Below are 19,444 nucleotides of genomic sequence, written 5' to 3'. Positions count from 1 at the left end.
AAAACCTTTACAGCAGTTGAGTTACTTTCCCTGTGTCATCTGTGCATTAACCTCTTACAAGTAATGCTAACATGCTGATAAAAGCTTTACACCATCCCACATAGCGAGCTTCACTTTCTCACTCAGTCCTCAGCAATTTGGTATATTCTTTCTTGTCGCTCTTCCTACCTTGATACGTAGTGAAAACCATATTTTGTCTCAAACTTCTAATAAAATCTACTGCAACTATAATAAATGCTAAAGATATTTATGAACATTAGAAGTCACTCTGTCACAGAGTCTGACACGAGCAGTTTGGATGGGAAATATTTACGTACTGGCATAGTTATTATTGTCTATTTACTCTTTTTTTTTTCAGTGAAACTGATTTTTCTTGAGTGAATTTAGCATAGTGCTATCTAGATTATCTTTGTAAATGTCCCTGATATCACTAATAACAAATTCTTGTCTAGTGTATATTACCAGTGTGTTGATGTCTAGCTTGCAAGGAACATTTATTTCATAGATCAGGGAAAGAGACTATCAAGGTCATCTTTTCAGAGCATGGCAGACCTTGCATTAGTGCCCAAGGTACCTGGCTCCACTCTCATGTATCCCTTAACAGGCACATAACTTCTTTTCACTGATGTGATAAGAGAGTTTGAAATAACTTTATTAAACACCAACATTTTCTCAATTACCTCTTGTTTGTGATTAAGCTTGTGGTCTTTCCAGGTCATGCAAATACTGCCAAGACATACTTAGCTCTTAAAAGGCCAGTTAAAGAAAGGCTACATGGATATCTGTCACAACTGTCTCCCTGTGTACAGGCAGTACACAAGTCCAGTGGGTCTGCTCTCAAACAGCTGCTTCTTATTTCTTCATTTAGGGAATGAATGCAACCCTTGGGAAATGTCCTGATGACAATGATGATAATAAATCCAAATAATAGAGGAAATTTCCTTTTCCTTTTTGAATATTTTAATGGATATTATGGGGCCTCAACTTTACTGTCTTTACATGTGCAGTTGATTCCACTGAAGTTCTCAGTAGTGCTGATCTGTGCAGCAATTGCAAACTTGTACCTTCAGTTTCTGCGTTCGTCTGTTTAGGTCAGACTTCCCCTGGGTTAAGAATGAGCTTCTGCATTCTCTGATGTGAAAACAGTGGACATTCTTCCTGCCTTTCAACATGGGTTGCAATTATAAGGATCAGTCCAGCCTCAAAGCAATGTTGTTTTCAGCATGGTTGAACATGGTCATACCAGCGCTCATAACATTTGGGAAAGGATGGTCTATGTATAAGTATAGAAATTAGTGTTGTCACCTAAATATTTAAGCACTGGACAAGTAGCCAAAAGTCTGCAGTGCTTGAAAGCCCTTATTCTGTTTGAGAGTCATCACATCAGGGAAGGGAGAATGTTAGTGTAGAGGCAACATGAATTGCTGCAAATAGCAGATATTTAAAGCAATAGTTTAGATATTTAGATATTTTCTGGGGAAAGGAGTTGAAGTTTCTTCTTGTATATTAGCATTGAGTGATTCTAAATAAATGCTCTCATAGAACTCAAAGTCTGTTTGCAAATGATTGTCGAGTAAGAAGCAGTGAATGCAGTGGGACAATGGTTTGCTGCAAATTAGTAGGAAATCAACTGAAAAGCAGCAGACAAGATGGTAGCCCAAGAGCCAAAGTTTTAGCAAGGTTGCCAGAATACTTCTCAATGTGAACTAGAATTAACTGACCTGTATTTGGCTACAGTTATAAAGGAATTAAGGCAATGCAGATGTAAAGACAAAAGTTCTGTGAACTTGATTCTCTACCAGTAAAATCTTGTGAATATGGTCTCAAAAGATAGAAAACGTAGGGAAAGGATATTCAGTGAAGCAGGATCAAAATGTCTCTGGAAATTACTTGGCCTAAAAGCATCAGTCATAAGAACGGAGCATGAAAAGGATCTTTAAAGTCATGTCTCTTTAAGGATCAACCCTGTAATATTACAGTCTCTCTTTAAGTCTTGATTTTTCGTCTTCCTCTTAACATTAAATAAGATAAGCTGTCTTCAGCAGGATGCATTTCATTGTGACTAAATTGGTACTGTTTCTCAAGCTGGCTGGCTTGGCTGTCTCCACGCTGTGCTCTTGGGTGCTGCTTTTGAGCATTGTCCTACTCTAACACTAGTTTTCTGTGAGAAAGGCACTTCCTTCTAGCCACAGGCACTGAATACTTCTCCTGGCTCCTAAAATTGTTCAAATCAAGTATCTGTTTCCCTGCCCCAAAGCAATATCATCTAACCATTTATGTTTCATAAGTTATATTCCAGTGGCTCACTGCATTCTCATCTGCATATTATTGAAATCGGCTGCACTATGCATGTGGCAAAAGTCTTCTCAGGCTATGCTAACGGTAGTGTTAATTCCCCGTGTTCATGTCTTCACATTTAGGGCGGCTTTCACTCTCCCAAATATGCTGCTACAAAGTAGATTATTCCTATGACTGGGTGAACCAACACAGGTATTAAATTGGAACTAAGTCTAATTACCTGTGTTGTAACAATTTTGTCCCAAGGTAATAATGAGCATATTTTTTGCAATTCACTAATATTTTCCAAAACAATTAGTTGGTCTCTTTTATGCTTTAATAAATATCAAGATATTCCTAGATTTGTCTGTTATGATCTTCTGTACATGTTTGCATTTCATCTCTAATATGAGGTGGTAAGCACATAAAAACACAGGAATAAACTCAAGAGTATGAAGTTCAGTGTTCCTTTAATTTCTCCCTGTTCCTTTCATTTAAAAAAAATCAATTCCTATCCACATTCATCTAATGAAAGAGGATACCACAGGGCACAGAATCCAGTTTTAGTTCTGCTTGTTAGAGATCACAACCTAAAGCCATCTTTCTGATTAAAATACATTTTCCCTGTTCTTTCATGTTATCATTTGCTTCTGACTCAGTGTATCATTCAATGTTTGCAACAGGGTATGATTAAGGATGGGTGAGCCCAAAAAGATAAAACAAGAACAGGCCTGAACTCTTACCTGAAGCTCATCTCATATGGCATAATTTTTTGAAGTCAGGTAAGTGGGTGGAGAATTATTGGAGAAGAATTTAGTTTAAATTTTGATTCAATAACTGTTGGCAGAAAAGCTAGTATTAGCAAACGCTCCGAAAATAAATCTTGCAAGTTGCTTTGCACAGTTTACACACAAGCTTTAACTATCTTGTTTAGACTTGTGGGCGTGGACAATGGAATAAAGTGTTTTGCAAAAGTATGTGAAAGGACTACTGAAGTAAGAGATAGCGAATGGTTCACTGTATAGGGAACCATCTTATCCTGATTTTATTGGAAAAACTGTGTTACATCTCACATGCAGTTTTTGGCCTTGAGTATACATTTTAATTGAATTTCACAGGACTGTATAATTGGGGGACAGCTGACATAGGCTGGTACCAGGACCATCTTGAGAATATTCTGAGAAGAACTGCACACAAAAATGGGACACTTACTAGTGGCTGTATACAGTAACTCCATTGCCTTTGACATTGGTGGAGACGTCCAGAACAAGATTTACTTTTAAGAAATCAGCACTCAAAGAGGATCCGATGCCTTTACCAGAGATTAGATAACATTTCTGACCCTCTCTCCAATAGAGGCTCATTTCTTCTCTTAGGGCATGACTGTTATGAAACACAGCGTGTCAAAAAATTAGTGCAGAAATTGGAAATGGGTGTTCATACATGGCTGATAGAGATGCATCACTGATTTTACTGAAACTTTTGATCTCAGTGTTTTTTGAACACTTCTTTAATTGGTTGGTGAAGCAGGATCTGTTTGTTGGAAAAATAATTTGTAAAAACTTCTATGAGTTTGTTGTTGTTGTTGTTTTGGTTTGGGGTTTTTTGTTTAGATTTCAGCAGCAGCTATTTGGAAATGACTAAAATTTGTGCCATGTGCTGAGGAAGGAAGCTCAGCAGGAGCTCAGCAATATTATTAGGCACAAGAGAATACAGACATGGGGTCAATGTTACGTATGAAAGCCACAGCAAAGAAAATTTAAGTAGTTCAGTGAGCAAAAGAACTCTACTTCTTATGGTCTCCAAAAATAATGATTCTAAAATGGTGATTCAGAATTTCAGAGTCAGGAATTCTCCCATCCTTTCCTAAATGTGTAGGTTGGGCCAAATCTCCTGGTAGTGCTGTGTTTGTGAAGCAGCAAAAAGGAAAAAATCCTGAAAGTGATGTGCGAGTCCATGGAGCCTGGGAAAGGCCAGGTGGGAAGAGATACATTCAGAAAGAAACATGATCAGAAAGGCCCAGGCAATCAATTTTTACCCTTATGAGCATCCTTGTTCCTGAGTAGGATCCCATTACTTTCCTACTGGGCTGTCCCCTAGCCCCTTGAAATCAGTGAGTAGTTTTGTGTTTTCATTGTCTTCAGAGGTGTTTGGATAAGTCTTGCTTTCTAAATCATCAAACAGAAGAAGTGATTTCATCTTTTATCCTAGAATATAGACCTGAAAGTTAAAGATTAATATTCCTCTCCCCCCCTGTGCACCCCCACCCCCCCCCCCCCCCAAAAAAAAACCACAACCCAAAACAAAACCAAAAAACAAGAAAAAAAAAAAAAAACAACAGTGGGCTGGGGTGTAGGCAAGGGAGAGGCAGATTTTTAGTATCAGGTAGGAAGGGGATCAGTGTAAATGAGAATCCTTTAACTGTGATCTTTCCTTTTTGCCACAAGCCTGAGGTTCAAGGTTAGTCAGAGATAACAAACACCCCTGAAAAGGTCCCAGATGAGCACTCTGTGTGTTACTGATAGCTCTGGGATGGGAAACAGAGAGAATGCAATGACTGAGAAACCATAAGCCTCATCAAAAGTGGTTGGATTATCTTTACACACACAGGGCCACGTAATCTCTTTATATCAGATCTGAGAAGAAAGGGAACCCCTCCTGTGTCATTCTCTTTGGATTTTTATCTTTTTTTTTTTTTAAAAAAAACAAAGAATCAGACTAGGACTCTGCTTACTAGACTTTTCTCTTGATTTCTCCACTCTTCTCCCTACGGCTCTTGAGGCTCTTGAGAGAGCAGAAGGAGTGTAAAAGGATGCAAAGGAGATCACAAGCTTGAAAATATGGGGATTTGCCAGATCCTCAGTTTGTGTAAATCTGAACTTTTCAGTTGATTCCAGTGGAGTGGGGTCGATTTACACTAATGCACATTAGACCCATTATGTTCTGTAGGAGTTTCTAGAATTGAAATCCTGCTTGTGATTCCTCTGATTTTATTTAAGTTTGCTACTCTTTCGCAACATTAAAATAATGGGGATGAGGGGATTAAAACTCCTAATAATGTACTCTGCTGATGCTGTAAGGAAAATATTCTGCTTTCTGAGTCATTTGCCCTGAGCTGACTTTCTTTTTTAATGGTTCAGGGGTTTCCTTCTTTAGCCATAAATTGCATGCAAATTCTTTTTTTGTGTGTGTGCCTGTGTATGACAGTGTGTGTATGTGAGTGTGCATGTGTGTCTTTCAGAAGCTAAGCCAAAGAGAGAGGCTGTTCCTTTAAAGCAAAACTGAAAAAAATGCCTTCAGGCATCCTATTACAGTGGAATGAGCCAAGGATCAGGATTTGCAGCTCAGCTATATAAACCCAGCAGAATCTGGCTGATCTGACCAGTTTGCCTTACTGTCAAACGTTTCTGTCTTTCACACACTCACACGCAAAATTAGACAACGCAACTTCTCTGAGTTTTGACAGGACGGCAACAAAGTCAGAAGCTGATAGCTGACTTTAACATCATATTTATTTCATGGAGACTGCTCACAGCGGGATCTAATCTCTGTCAGAGTCTGTAAGGTAAGTCTGCTTCCTTCCTGAATTAAAAAATCAGGAGCTCTTCTCCCACACGAGTTTGCAATGACACAGTGTTCTGTCATGACCCTCATAGTTATGCCTATCAGTCTGAATAGGCAGGGATCTTATTAAGGAATATTTTTGAATTGGAGCGTGCCTGTCTTTAGTTTGTCTTTATTGTCTGGTGTAATAATAATGTAAGAAATGTCTCAATGACATCAACCTGATCTAGTGAATGAATGAAGGATGAGTTAGTTGAATGGTGAACATCTACAGAAATATAGACAGAAACCTAATTGACAGCAAGGGTAGAAAATCAGATTTGGGATTTTCTCTAGGCTACTGAAGTAATATAAATGTTTCCCCCATCATCACCTCGTGTACCAGATTAAATCCACTTGCAGTTCTTAAACCTGCCAGGTAACTCCTCTTCCTATGCTATTGTGTACAACGAAAAGAGTCAGGCCCTTTTCCTTTTTAATTTGCTGTCTGCACACTTATTTGCACTGAAGCTTTTGTCACCTTCCTCCCCACCCCCACTGGGCTCCAGTTTCTTTTAGAAGTATGGTAACATTGGTCTGCAGTGGGGAGCAAAAGACAAAGGAAGATTCAACTGGTATCTTATTACCAGTACTTAAATGGGTGGGTTCTGGGGAGTGGGAGGGTGAAATTCTCCACCATTATGGAAAAATGGAGACACTTGCTTTACAGTGTGTCTTAACTACTTGCTCCCTTGTGCACTGAGATTTTCTGCATGACTGTGTCTGCACTTACCAGTTAGGCTCAAATTGGTTTAAAATAGAGACTCTGACTGGGAGAAGGTGATGGCACTTAGCTTCATTTCGGATTTAAGCCCACTTACTCAAAACTCTGTGTTACATCACCTTTGCAGAGTTTTCCCTGCCTGATTTGCTCTCTGGCTACTAGGAGATAGAGCTTTTGGCAGTTATTCTAAACTTTTGAAAAGTCTGTATCATACTATGCAGGAGAAAGGTATGTTCCGATGGAAATGACAGTGACAAATCCTCTTGCACAGTGGAGACATTATGAAATTAAAAAGCATAATGAAGATATTTACCAATTTTTTCTTTATGAAAAAAATAGAAACCAATGAGATGCATGCTATTCTATGGACTGCATAAAAGCTTTGTCAAGCTGTTGTGTTTGTTTTTCTTTCCCAGTTTATTTTTTTTAAAAATCATATTAAATAATGGGAATTAATTTTACACGCTTCCTGATTAACATTATATGTGGGTTTTGTTTTATTATGCTGGGGTTGTGTAGTTGCCTTTCAAAGCTGTGAAATCTTAAGGGTGCTGTAGTCCAAGAATGAGCTGGACAGTGGGGGCTAGCGACAGTCCTTTGAATTCTAGGAAGACTTGCAGAAAAGTGTTATGATGTCTTTTGGGTTTTCCTTGCTGCTATTGGGAACTCAGGTGCAAATGTTTGATCAAATGAAATTGTTTAGCCAAAAGAAGTGAACCTGTCTATATGCAGTTCACCTTCCCTGGCAGTGAATTTTGAAAGTATGTGGAAGGGTTATCAGGGTGTTCCTAGCACATCCCCTTTGCAGCTGCTACACCTCTGCACCATTGCTCAGGAAAGGATGCACGTCTGAACTGAGCAGGGCTATTAGCAGCTGCAAAGGAGCAGAGTGAGAGGGATGCTGTACAGGGGACTGCCTGCCCCCACTGTCACTGACCCTAACACAGTCACTATCCTCAGTAAATTGCTATTCATTTCCCATATTTTTTGCTCATTAATTTTATCCTTTGGCTCCTTTCAGCCCAGAGAAAATTCTTTGCAAGTTCCAGTCCTTAATCCTATAACTACAGTTACTTTATCAGTGTTTCCAAAGCTGTAGAAGAGCCAGAGGATCTGCTGAAAAGCATAGAGCCTCCAGATTAGAATGTCATGTCTCATTTGGAGAGGAAACTGATATTCTGCTAAAGAAATCTCATTCAGGCACATTGTGGTGATAGGCACATGAAAAGACAATCAACCAGATCCAATCCTCCTGTTGAAATAATGATGCTTAATGATGCTAGAACTTACTGGGAATATCCCTAAACTCAGGCTAAAAAGTGCTCCACAAAATTATGAGTAATTTTGTTAGCTGGAGCCTTTTTGTTAATGGAAATCTATTCTTTTTTATTGATCCCAACTTTTTAAGACTGGATCATTTTTCCTCCTTATTCACTTAAACTTAACTATCATGTTGCTAGAACAGCATTTCTAAAGGTGTTTGAAGTTCAGATCGGGTGGCTTATTTTCCATATTACTGCTTTTTATAAAATATCTAAAAAAAGCCAAAGACTATTCATGTATGAAGATGTTCTGACTTGCTATAAAGAGACTGTCAAAGTTTGTTCTTGAGTATTGTTTCACTTTTTGATAAGAAAATGAGATTAGATGGCAGAGCCTGTGCTTCTTGGGACTTTTTCATCCTTTTCAAGAGTGAAGCAGAACTGAGAAGCAAGTGTGCTTTTGAAGCAGTGATATTACTTTGGAGCCGGAGCTTTAACCCTTTCGTCCCTTCTGGTAAAACCATTTGAAATACTAGACCTGCTTGTGCAGTTCTCTGCCATTTTCCTAGTACAACACAGCAGTTCATCCAGCTTTGTAGGCTGTGTTCAGAGGTTTGAGTGGTGCTAAATGAGAATGAAGTGTACTGGATTGTGTAGCAGTTGTCTGGTGTAAATGGATGTCCCGTATTGGCAAATCTGTAAGGGAGAAACAGTGTTCGTTCAGTTGGCTGTTTCATTAGTGAACCCTGGTATCTGTCTAGGTTGAATATTACATTTGGAAGTAAGCGTAAATGCAGAGGGTGGTGTCTGCTTCATTATCAACTACGCATTTACCTGTCCTACCTGTGTGACATATATTGAAACATGAGAAATTCAGAGTGGTTAAAAATTACTCTAATTTGAAACCTGTGACTTGATATATTCGTCCTTGGACAAGTGCCATCACAGTCTGCTAAACTGAAGGGCCATTGACAGTTTTAAGGTCCAGCGTCTCATAAAGTTCTAGGCTTAGGAATGGATGATTTACATCAATGGAAAGTTAGAAATCTCAGCTTTCCAATAATAAAAAGGTATTTGTTTTGAACTGAGGCAGTTTGAGATACTGGGCTTTACAATTGTGCTCTGATTTACCAACATGCACTTTCTCAGACTTAATTTCTGGTGTGACTTTAGCACACCCTTCTCAAAGACTGATCTCTGTTATAAAACATGTGGTTATAAACTACGGAAGTCTGAAAATACTGTAAAATGTAATAGCTACTCTTACTAGTTTTACGGAAGTTGCTGATGTAATATTGCAGAAAAATCGTTGTTACTGAAGTAGGCAACTAAGGAAGATAGCAATCGGAGTGAATTAAGTGGAGTAAATATTTTATCATCACCCAGGCTCAGAAATATGCAAAACTAGTGCAAGCAATGGTAGGACTAGTAAGTTCTGGACAGGAAACATCATAACTTGAGGTTAAGAGTTGAAAAATAGGGGACGTGTACAGATCACTTACGAGTTTATAAGGTGTAATTTAATTCATTAAACTGCCTGATATCAAAGTGGACTTGCTGTCCATGGCTTCTATTGGTTTTGTGTAGGAGTTTATTAGAAGTTGATGATGTTGTTACTATTGCTACAGCATTTTAGGGCCTCATTGTATTAGAAAGAGTGAATAGACGTAATAAGTGATGCTCTCTGCCACAAAGAACTTACAATTGCTATTATTAGCTGTTCAAAAAAGTTCTTTGTGTAGTGAAGAGAAAAAAGAAGGAAGAAGGCAGTTCTTTGAGGATGGGACTACCGGAAAGAAGGAAAATGAACAACCCCGAGAGACAATCTTTAGCTGTTTCAGTTTTCACCAGGCTCTGGGGTTTATACAAGTGTGAAACTTCCCCTAACTCAGTGCTTACTGTCCACTCATGCGTTCGACCCTCTGTCCAATCTGAGCTGAAGTTAAATGCCTTCCACATGTGGGAAAAGTTAAAAACCAGGCATTCTTCCAGCTAGCAAAATCTTTCAATGTATGATGTAACTAAACTGTGTGGAATAGGCAGACTGGGGAGGAGGAGTCAGAATGGGATTCTGCCTGACTAGAATGTCTCTTGATCCAGCAGAAAGTGTTTGGGCATTGAAAGAAAGAATATAATAGGGATCCTTCTGCTATAAGGACAAAGTTTGAATTACTTAGTGTCTGTTTATAACAGTCACTGGAATGATATACATGCCCTTATAACTAGACATGGCTTAATGTAATATTCTACTGTATTTCTATATGCATCATTTCTCTCTCTCTCCCCTATATACTGCATATCCCTTTGCTGACAAAACAACATCCCCTCCCCTCCCCCAGCTTCACTCAGTATATCTGGATGTAGACTTTAAAGAATACTAGTTCATATACATTATATCCCATAAAGTACCCCTCATAAACAAATGTGAGATTTTGCTGCTCAGGTTGTGGAGTTAATGAGAACAACTTTCTATTTATGTTTTTGTTTGGCTTATGCATGAGTCAATCACCAAAGATAAATTCATCCTGAGTTGATCTTGTTGCAAGAAATTTCTCCAAATTCACATCCTTAATTGTCTTGCCGCTGTAGTTTCAATGAAACTAAGGTAGGATGTTGCCAAGTTTTCAGAACTTCCAACTAGAGAGTCCCTGTGTACGAATAGCCTGTGGCATTTTGTATTCTTTGGGTAGCAGAGAACAACGTTGCCAAGTTTGCATTCAGTCATCCATCACATATTAGCCTACTGGAGGTCCATTCTTCCCTAGCAATAGGGGAGCTCTGCTTCCTACTTAGAAAGATTACTCACACAGAAAGCTCTTTCCCCATAACCAGAACTGCACAGGGAAGAGAAAGGAAGCTTTCTTCAATTCATATAAGAGCTCGGTTTCCAAACTCTTGACAAAAATGATATTGTTTCATGCTTAGAAAACATATTCTTTTTAGTAATTGAGTAGAAAGTACAGGGTGGTAGAACAGAAATCTTTAATACAGATTTTAAAAACGATTGCTTGAATCACAGGCACAACAAAGGTCTATTGTAGTAGTCTGCCTCTTCCCCATGCCAGGCTGTAGCATTGACTATATGGGTATAGATATTGGCCAAGGTACTCAAAGGAGTCTGAAATTGGGTGCCTGGGGAAATTCCGCTGTAATGATTTTGCTTCAACTAAGTACTTGGGCATTTTTCTGTGCCTTATCCCTAGATGCACCACAACATCATAAGCCCATACACCTAAAATTACAAATGCTAATTTTCTTATGGGATTAGAATATTAACCATAATATTAATCTAAACTTTTGATTCTTCTTTAAATTTATGCTCTCCTACACCATTCTGGCAGCACAAAGCTAAAAGGGGATGTAAATGTCGTCTTCTGAGTATACATGAAAATTAAACTGTGATATTGTTTCCCTGTGTGCCCATCAGAACTGGCTAAATAGTTATTTCCACCGTTAAGGAACTCCTGCTGGAAAGGGATTAAGAAAAATATTTATTTCCAAGAAAGGAGTTTGCTTTTCATTCCCAAGAAATTAAAAGAACTGGACACAGACAGATTTTGTCAATCAGCTTTGGGCTTGTCTCAAAGACAGGATGCAGGGTTAGCAGGTGAGACAGCCAACTGTGAGCTGAACACTTGAGACTCTGGTGTTCTGCCTCTTTGGTTTGATGAAAAGCCTTTATTCGGACAGGAAAGGTTCACTTTCAGTATGTGTTACACACTTCAGTACAAGACCTTAGTGGTTATCTTCCTTCTTGGCCTGGCATGATCTCATTTTGTCAGAAGTCAGTTTGTTAGGCTTTCAAAAGGAGCTCAGTGTCTACTTTGCACTGGTTCTTTGTTTTTACTGGTTCTTTTGGAAAGCCAGCCTATTTTGGATATGCTGAATCCTCCTAAATAGTTTCTCTGTGCTGTGCGACAAAGGCCTATGCCAAGAAAGATATAAAGGTAGCCTGTGATGTGTAGGCAATCCATTCCTCTTAGTGAGACGCAGTGTAATGCATATTTTTCCTTTACTTGTGGCTTGTATTTCCCCTTCTGCATTGCTTGTACAACAGTAATTCAAGTCTGACTCAGAATGAATGCTGCACACTGTAGACAAGTCAAATGAGAACAGGATGTATACTAAGGGAAAGATCTCAGATAATTTTTCTTATTGAAGTATTTTGGCAATGTAAATGGTTTCCAGGAAAAAATGCTGGTATTTCCCATGGTGAGCACTCCTTATGAATGTCCTATCTATTTTTCCAGTTTGGTGGCCAAGTGAAGTTTTTATAGGAGGATATACCATCTACAAGCCAGGGAGTTTATATTTCCACTGTCAAGCGTTAATTATGATGTAGACTTATACACTTCACAGGTTAGCAAGTCAATCACAGTGATCCAGCACTACAAGTGCTGCAGTTCCAGGTTTGATGGAAAGAATGCAGGACCTAAAGAGAGGGTAATTCTCAAATGCATTAGACATTATTTGTACTTTATTTGCCATTCTTAGGCTGTTATTTCATATACTGTTTATTTGCCTTACTAGTAGTACACTGGGATTTGACAGGGTCATTGGCAGAAGCAAGGAAATATGGTTTACTACCAGCCAGCCATGTGTGCCTGTCCGTGCTTTCCCCATCACTGGACATGGTGCCTAGGCTTTTGCATCTTGGGGAACTCCGTGTCACTGCCCCGTCTGTCTTCTCAGAAGCCCCATGCTTCTGGTATTGTAATGCCATGTCAGTGCTGAGGAAGGTCATTTTGGACACAGAATTCATTTGCTTTGGTTTGGTTGGGATCCCTCTCGATTTGGGTGTGATTACATTTCCACATTATTAATGGTCCCACTGGCGCTATTCAAACGGATGAAGTTTCATCTGTGAGAAAAGGGAACTCATCCTGAATTGATGCAGTGCTTTCCAGGTTGTGGCCTGACTCTCTTTTGTACTATTTATGTTGCTCAGAACATGTGCGGGAACCCTTAAACTGCATTTGTTTCTGTAGATATACATAAAACTCACACTTGATGGAAGAAAAATGTAATTCCTATAAATAGAAATATGCCCTATATATCCTATAATCCTATATCCTAATATCCTATTAATATGCCCTACTACACTGACAAAAAGGGGGCCTTATTGTAAATAAAATTTGAGTCTATGGTGTCTAACTTCAGTGGTTTCACCTGGAGAGAGAGCTTTTTCTGCTAACATGAGCAATTATTATTTCCCTTTGATAAGGGGTGTTGAATATGCATATAGTATACCTGTTTGACATTGTCTTAATTACACAGTAGAGAAATTGCTTTTTGCAGAGGATGCCTTGGCCTGATCTGATTTGGTTTATGCTCATATAGGTCAGGAGTACTGTTCATGGAGTAACATGGGGATAAAACCAGTCTGACAGAGAGGAAATTAGAATCCACCAAGCATTTTTCATGCATAGAATGGCACTTCATTGTCTGCATTATTCCTTGTCCGCTTCACTTCAGCTTGCATTTCTGAGGGGATGGTTTTCTTCTATGCAAACTTCAGAGGCTGCCAGCCAAATTCTCATGTGACACAATTACATTGATTTCACTGGAGATCTGTTGCTGGATAATTGAGCTCCACATCCCTTCTTTTATTTCACAGCTCAAACTGCTGTCAGCTAAGACTTTAGCACAGACAGGTCTCAAGTCACTGTGGGTTAAGAGAACGAGGTCAGAGCGTTGCTGGTGGAGGTTTCTCAAGTCTCCCATTACTGTAACAGTGCCCAATTTGTTGACATTTGAAACAGCAGCGCAGATTTTTGTCCGAGTTCAGTCACCATTGCGACTAATCACTTGCCCAGGGCTATGTATATGGCTGTATTTTCCATTACATTATATAAGTGCTTCTGCTTTACAGCAGAGCCCTGAGAAACATCCTCAGACTGGGCTTTTTAGAAACAGTCTCCTCTCTTTTTCCAAATGCCTTGCATCAATTTCTTTCATGTTTTGTGAATCTAACTTATATTTTATTTTGTCTTGCAAAGCCATGGTTGATTTCACTCCATCTTCACTCTTCATTATGTATTTTGTTCTACTAAGAGTTTGCTACCCTACCCTACATTGCCAAAGATGCAAATTCTTGATGCTACCACATCTGACAGAACCAGGCCAAGTAGATATCTAGCCTGGGGGCTATTACTGGAAGTCAGGTTTCAAGGAACTCCTTCTGTGGTCTTGCGAGTTAAAAAAATGTGCACATTCCTGCACATTTCAGATGCTAGTACCAAGGACAGAGGAGCTCTGGCGGGGAGGAAAAGCCGCCCAAGTAAACTAATAATTGTTTTAAAAGCAAAGAATTGTCTGGGGAAGGGTTACCGTTATGTTTCCCCAGCTTCTTTTAAGATGATGACCAAAGTCTGTTAATGACAGGAGGCACGTAATAATATTTCTGATCGCCAAGAATAGGCTTTTATTGACTGAGTTCTGAGACATTTTTAGAGCTGTCATTTTCATTGCTTGAATAAGTATATGGTTAAATCAAAGTAAAATTACAAACTGCATGCAAATAACCACAATGAATTCTGAAAGTATCCTGCTGCCTTCTGGCCAATATCATCTGTAGCAATTGATACTTCTTAAACACTTTGTTATTCCAGACCAATACACATGTAAATTATTTGTGCTCTTAGTTACAGCAAAGTCATTAAAACAGAAGAATTCCATATCACTTGTCTCTGTATGTGACATTCCTTTGGCTAAAATCACTTTAAATATGGAAAAATGTGATGCTGGGTGTATGGAGTAGAATTTTGGCTAAACTCTTCCTTCTGACCTCCAGGAGAAATTTAAAAAAAACAGCTTCATCAGAGATGCTGTACAAAGCAATGTCGTTTCAGTGTGCTTAGCCTATTTACTTGTATACTATGTATTTGTTTACTGTGTCAATGGTTCATGGTTCTTATAAATGCAAAGATCCTATTTTCTCCTGCATAGTTTTCACCAATATTTTCCGTAAGCTGATTAATTTGCCATCTGCTTTTTATAGTAGATCACCTATTTATTCACCTATTCATATTATATTTATCAAGAGTGTTGATGATTAATTTCCTACCTCTCATTATCTGTAGAAAAGCTGATGTTTGGTACCTCAGTTGTGAACTGGCTGCTGCTTTGTTCTCAGAAACTCTTGCTTAGCACGAAAGGAGTGGGAAGAAAATTCAGAAGTCCTGAATTTCTGCTCTTCCCATCTCATCACAAAACCATCTAGAACTTTGTGAAATGGGCTGTGGAAAATCTATAGCTGGTTTTGGAAGAAACACTATGGAGAAGGGTCTGGAAATGAAGCAGAGCCTTGTATGTGGAATGAACATAAGTTGCTGTGATTCATGCAAAAAAGCACACAAACCTCATAGTTTGAAACTGCATCAGCAAAGCCCTCAAAATAATTCAAAGTGAAGTCTCTAGTGTCTACCCAGAAAATAATGAGCTCCTGACAAAGTGTAACTTGGCAAAGAAACTTTCCAAAGACAAGTTTAGAAAACAGTAGATCTTTTCCAGCTCTGCGTCTTTGCTATGAGGAGGAAAAAGCCAAGAGAGCAAGTGAATGCTTTTGCTATTAGGAAAGGCTTTATTAAAAGGTACAGTACATACTCAGGAGGCAAGAGTGATTTCTGCTGTGAGATTGTGCGCAAAAGTTGCTTTTGCTATGAAAGGGTTTTTTTATATTGTAAAAGGCACTAATCTAGGCTTCAGTGTCTGTGGCAGCTCTCCTGTGGACCTGATTCAATTCCACATTTAATAATCCAGAGCTCCACATATGTCTTCAGAGACTAATGGGTAAAACTCTCTTCTGTGCTGTAAATGCAAACAGGGGTTTCAGTGGGAAACTAAGCAAAAGGAAGGTGTGAACACATCCCTTCTGCTTTCCATGGAGTCCTGAGATGACCCATTTCTATAGTTCTGCTTCTGTTTTTAGAACAGTGACAGTTTTCCTGAATCCATTGCCTCTGTTGCTGTTCACATCACTGATGTGTCCTGCTGTTTCTAATCCACAGTTTTTGTCTAGGCTTTTTTCTTCCAGCTCTGAAAGCTACCGTAAGAGCAGAGATTGCTTTGCAGATGGGAGGAAAAAAAAAGTATTTAGCAGATGCATAGTCCTGTCTTCTTTTTCTTTTTTTTTTTTTTTTCCTCTCAAGTTTGTAGCAAATTGCTCTACTTGGCTGATTGCTGTGCACCCTGCCATGAGTCTGAATACAGCTCAAAAGCACCCCACTGACCTGCTTGGTTTGTTTCTCTTTTCAGAGTTCCCATTTCCAGAAATTGATGCTCAAGTGTCCGAGCTCTTAACACAAAAACAAGTTCTAAGGACAGACTGAATTCCCTGTTAACTTATGCCTCATCTCACTCACTGGGAGCTAGACCAGATGGGGTTGGTGCTAGTTCTCCCACAGTTAACTCTTCTAATACTGTTTCTCTCTTTTAGTTTATACGTAACACGTTTGAATAATCTGCCCGATAAAATAACTAGCTTGTTTCTTGTGGCTTGTATAAATCTTTCTGTGGTTTGAGGTGGATGTAGTATTCTTCTTTACTTCCTGTCTGAAAGCATGAATCACTTCAGTTGTGTAACAGCAGAAGATGTTGCTACATAATGGGGGATACAGCTCATCATGGAGGAGATTGTGTGTACGTGTGTGTATGAATGATTCCTCCGATTTCATAAAATGCCTGGAGACTGTTATAGATGAAAGGGCATTCTATAGATATAATTAGCTGGACCCATGTATTTTGTTTCAGTTGCAGATTTTTCTTGAATATTCTGGTGTGTTTGCAGGTTTTGTTAGCCTTGTTTATTTCCATGGATTCATCTTCTTATTCTGGTCATTGGCTTGGCACATCCTATGTTTTGGCTACAGAATAAGTCTTCAGTTTTCTATTGTTACTCTAGAATTTCAAGCAGTCATGTAGTTATCTGCATATTTGCTACACATCTCTGGTCAGACTTTCTTCTTCAGTGCAAAAGACATTTCCCTATCTGTGATTCTTTTTCTCCTTTACATTGCAGGGGATAACACTCCAGTTCTTTGCCTTTTACTTATGTGTTTTCTGGCAATTTTATAGCACTCTTCAGGAAGATGTTTACTTATGGAAATGAGGATTTGACAGTACCTTTCCTGTGAGGTCCTTGGAATACTTAATTCACCGAGACATACATTCCCACTGTGAGGTTTTACCAGCGGATAAACTGAGACACACCAGATGATTTACAAAATAATTTCAGTGCAGGATGCTGGAGTTTCAGTCCTCAGTTCTAACCACGAGACCACACTATTAATCCCAAAGTTGTGAGCACTTTCGGGAGTCTCTGCCGAGAGCACACGCTTCTGTGGGAACTCCATGTGTCCAGCCCTTTACAAGCTGGCCCTACTTAGCTTCATTTCTCTCATTGTGGTTCAGAAGACTCTGAGATGGCAGACCCTTGGTTGGGAAGCTTTTTTCTCAATTACTGTTGAGACGTAGTTTTTCCGGGCCAGGGGAATCCATTCAGTGGGACCCGTTCATTTTTCACTTTGTAATGATACTATCAGGTAACAGTCTCTGCCTCACCATTCCATTGAACTATAACTCCCAGATGAACATATTCTTTGGCTGCCCTATATATCAGTTCATCTCAAACTTTATTTCCATTTTGATTTTCCTATCAGTCAGCAGCTGACTCCCTAGTAAGTACATCTGGCAGTTTGTATTCCAAATTTTCTTAAAGGAGAGGCTCTACTCTCCAGAAAGATCCATCCTTACAGCACCACAAACCCAGGTTTTGTGGTAGACCAGAAGTGACCTGTGTGCTCCCTTGCCTGCCATCATCTTCCACATGTCCCTGCAGGACAAATCCAGAAGATATTTCCTCCTTTTCTTATGCTATCTGGGTAGCAGGACCCAAATCACACCAACATACAAGCCACTGTTGTAAACATCAGCTGAAATATATTGGGAAAAAAAAAACAAACCTCCAAATGAACATTTGTTTGGTTTTTTCAGCTCAGCATTCACAGTTTCACCTCTTCACATAATAAAGGGAATAAACCTAATTTGTAAAAAAACCCTGTGCGTTTTATTAATGCAGTATTTTCATTTCCTGGGCTTTGCACCTCTAAGGCTTAAAGAAGCAGCAATATAAACCATGTGAGACATTACTTCAGTCAACCCACTACAGTTTGCATTATTCCCTTGAACTCATTCAGCAGCATCCTTTTTACATGATCTTATCCTTATTTTGCCTCAAACAACTATGTTTAAAAAAGTAATACAGAGACATATTTTTAGCTGCTGTGAATCACTGGAGTGCCACAGGTCAAATTCACCAGCTGGTCTAACACGCTTTGTAGGAAAAGAGAAAGTGGAGTTGGTTGATACGCCAAAACAGTACAATCAGATTAGAAAACTGAGAAATCTGAGTATCTGTCTGCCTGCCCCCCCCCCCCCCCCCCCCCCCCCAGTTCTTCTTTCTTCTCTTTTCCCAGTCTTTCAAGCTGTTTGTTTCACATCTTGAGCCAAGATGGTTTCCAGCCAAATGTGCTGGGGGTGCGAGGGGAGTGTTATTTATCTGTAGTTATGATACTTTTTTGTATAATAAGCAGAACTTGCCTTGCAAACAGAAGGATCGGTGTCCTCAAGGATGGTAAGAAACAGGAAGGTAATTGGACAATGAGTCAGCCATCAATAAAAAGCTCTTTGGCTCTTGGACCACTATTTTTGAAGTATTTTGCTACCTGAAAATTCAGTTTAGTGTCTAATGGTGTTTTAAAATGCACTGACATGTCTTCCCTATGGGCACATCTCCGCACTTCTGGAGGTGTAAATGGACATAAGATTAATTCTCTTTTTCCTCCTGTCCAGGGATGAAGGAGAGTATGGGCACTGTAGTTTCACTTTCATAATGCTTTTCACTTAGTCATTGAAGTCCAGGCTGCTCTGCGATTTATTAGAAAAAGGAAGTTGAAGAAACGATTGAGGTGGTTATCCTTTCAAAAAGGCCATTTTGTTCAAAGCAAGCCATAGCAGAAAAATTACTGGTTTCAAAGATTTCCTCAGAAAAGTTTTTTGGGATAAGATGGAATTTCTTCTTGAGAAAGGGAACTCCTGAAATGCTGCTGACTATATTTTAGTTTTCTTCTTGCTGAGTTTTCAGAATCGAATGAAAAATGGCATCTTTCAATGGCAAAATATGTGTTGTGAAAAAATTTTCAACCAGCTGTACCCGTTACTTTATCATCACTTGGTCACAGTTCTTTTATAGTGCTCTTTTTATAGAGCCAACCTTTATACACCGGTTTGGTTGCTCAGACATCCAATGGAGAGGACAGGGAAATACTGAATGAAATTATCCAGAATGAGAGGAACTGAGTTAATTTTTTTTTCTAATATAGGAGATCACTGATGCCACCAAATAACTAATCTGAAATAATGTAATTCTAATAAGTACAGGTATTTAACAGCAGGTATCTTACAATTTATAAGCATCTTTGAGTGCTTACAGATAAATCACTGCAAAACAACTCGAGCTTTGCTCTTAGACTTCACAAGCTAAGCTGACCTTGGGTGTGTGTCCTGCCAGGGAAATTAG

The 19,444-nt window shown here is 39.1% G+C and overlaps 1 protein-coding gene across 5 annotated transcripts in view; it reads left to right on the top strand.

Moving 5' to 3' along the window:
* Positions 1–5,577: 5,577 nt before the first annotated feature.
* The window catches only part of TNC (tenascin C), a 73,156-nt gene continuing 59,289 nt past the window's right edge, over positions 5,578–19,444 (top strand). For 2 of the 5 annotated variants that reach the window (XM_075519884.1, XM_075519883.1), the window contains exon 1: positions 5,591–5,842. The gene's annotated coding sequence lies outside the window, so the exon portion shown is untranslated. Of the gene's footprint in view, positions 5,843–19,444 lie in introns of all 5 variants that reach the window. The other 3 variants (XM_075519888.1, XM_075519885.1, XM_075519886.1) reach the window with 3 other exon arrangements.

The sequence above is a fragment of the Mycteria americana genome, chromosome 17 (genome assembly GCF_035582795.1).
Source record: "Mycteria americana isolate JAX WOST 10 ecotype Jacksonville Zoo and Gardens chromosome 17, USCA_MyAme_1.0, whole genome shotgun sequence".
Classification (NCBI taxonomy): domain Eukaryota; kingdom Metazoa; phylum Chordata; class Aves; order Ciconiiformes; family Ciconiidae; genus Mycteria; species Mycteria americana.
This window is presented reverse-complemented; position numbering and strand designations above follow the sequence as displayed.